The sequence below is a fragment of the Bison bison genome, unplaced genomic scaffold (genome assembly GCF_000754665.1).
Source record: "Bison bison bison isolate TAMUID 2011002044 unplaced genomic scaffold, Bison_UMD1.0 scf7180017864334, whole genome shotgun sequence".
Lineage (NCBI taxonomy): Eukaryota > Metazoa > Chordata > Mammalia > Artiodactyla > Bovidae > Bison > Bison bison.
Window position 1 is genome coordinate 1593097 of NW_011494906.1, and position 2253 is coordinate 1595349.

The window sequence follows — 2253 nt, forward strand, 5'->3', positions numbered from 1 at the left end:
TTTGAGATTGCATTCAAGTACTGCATTTCAGACTCTTTTGTTGACCATGATGGCTACTCCATTTCTTCTGAGGGATTCCTGCCCACAGGAGTAGATATCATGGTCTTCTGAGTTAAATTCATCCATTCCAGTCCATTTTAGTTCGCTGACTCCTAGAATGTCAACATTCACTCTTGCCATCTCTTGTTTGACCACTTCCAATTTGCCTTGATTCATGGACCTAACATTCCAGGTTCCTATGCAATATTGCTCTTTACAGCATTGGACCTTGCTTCTATCACCAGTCACATCCACAGCTGGGTATTGTTTTTGCTTTGGCTCCATCCCTTCATTCTTTCTGGAGTTATTTCTCCACTGATCTCCAGTAGCATATTGGGCACCTACTGACCTGGGGAGTTCCTCTTTCAGTATCCTATCATTTTGCCTTTTCATACTGTTTATGGGGTTCTCAAGGCAAGAATACTGAAGTGGTTTGCCATTCCCTTCTCCAGTGGACCACATTCTGTCAGATCTCTCCACCATGACCCGCCCATCTTGGGTTGCCCCACGGGCATGGCTTAGTTTCATTGAGTTAGACAAGGCTGTGGTCCTAGTGTGATTAATTGACTAGTTTTGAGTATGGTTTCAGTGTGTCTGCCCTCTGATGCCCTCTTGCAACACCTACGTCTTACTTGGGTTTCTCTTACCTTGGGCGTGGGATATCTCTTCATGGCTGCTCCAGCAAAGCGCAGCGGTTGCTCCTTACCTTGGACAAGGGGTATCTCCTCACCACTGCCCTTCCTGACCTTCAACGTGGGATAGCTCCTCTAGGCCCTTCTGCGCCCACGCAGCCACCGCTCGTTGGACGTGGGGTTGGTCCTCCCGGCCGCCACCCCTGGCCTCGGACGTGCGGTAGCTCCTCCTGGCAGCTGCCACTGGCATCGGTCTTGGGTAGCTCCTCCCAGCCGCCCCTGACCTCGGTCTTGGGTAGCTCCTCTCGGCCGCCGCCCCTGACCTCGGACTTGGGTAGCTCTTCTTGGCCGTTCCCGCGCCGTTGCAGCCTGGCACTCTCGGCCACTGCCCCTGACCTCGGACGTGGGGTAACTCCTCTTGGCCGCCGCCCTTTGGTCATGGGGTCCTCCCGGCTTCTGCCCCTGACCTCGGACGTGGGGTAGCTCTTCTCGGAGGCACTTTAGTGCGCCGGTCGCAGCCGCCCGCGCTTCAGTGCCCCGGCTTTTCATGCAAAGATGGGCTCAATAAAGGACAGAAATGGTATGGACCTGACAGAAGCAGAGGATATCAGAAGAGGTGGCAAGAATACACAGAAGAACTGTACAAAAAAGATCTTCACAACCCAGATAATCACAATGGTGTGATCACTGACCTAGAGCCAGACATCCTGGACTGTGAAGTCAAGTGGGCCTTAGAAAGCATCACTACGAACAAAGCTAGGGAGGTGATGGAATTCCAGTTGAGCTATTTCAAATCCTGAAAGATGATGCTATGAAAGTGCTTTACTCAATATACCAGCAAATTTGGAAAACTCAGCAGTGGCCACAGGACTAGAAAAGGTCAGTGTTCATTTCAATCCCAAAGAAAGGCAATGCCAAAGAATGCTCAAACTACTGCACAATTGCACTCATCTCACACACTAGTCAAGTAATGCTCAAAATTCTCCAAGTTCAGGCTTCAGCAATACGTGAACCGTGAACTTCCTGATGTTCAAGCTGGTTTTAGAAAAGGCAGAGGAACCAGAGATCAAATTGTCAACGTCTGCTGGATCATCAAAAAAGCAAGAGAGTTCCAGAAAAACATCTATTTCTGCTTTATTGACTATGCCAAAGCCTTTGACTGTGTGGATCACAATAAACTGTGGAAAATTCTGAAAGAGATGGGAATACCAGACCACCTGATCTGCCTCTTGAGAAATCTGTATGCAGGTCAGGAAGCAACAGTTAGAACTGCACATGGAACAACAGACTGGTTCCAAATAGGAAAGGGAATACGTCAAGGCTGTATATTGTCACCCTGTTTATTTAACTTCTATGCAGAGTACATCATGAGAAACGCTAGACTGGAAGAAACACAAGCTGGAATCAAGATTGCCGGGAGAAATATCAATAACCTCATATATGCAGATGACACCACCCTTATGGCAGAAAGTGAAGAGGAACTAAAAAGCCTCTTGATTGAAAGTGAAAGTGGAGAGTGAAAAAGTTGGCTTAAAGCTCAACATTCAGAAAACAAAGATCATGGCATCCGGTCCTATCACCT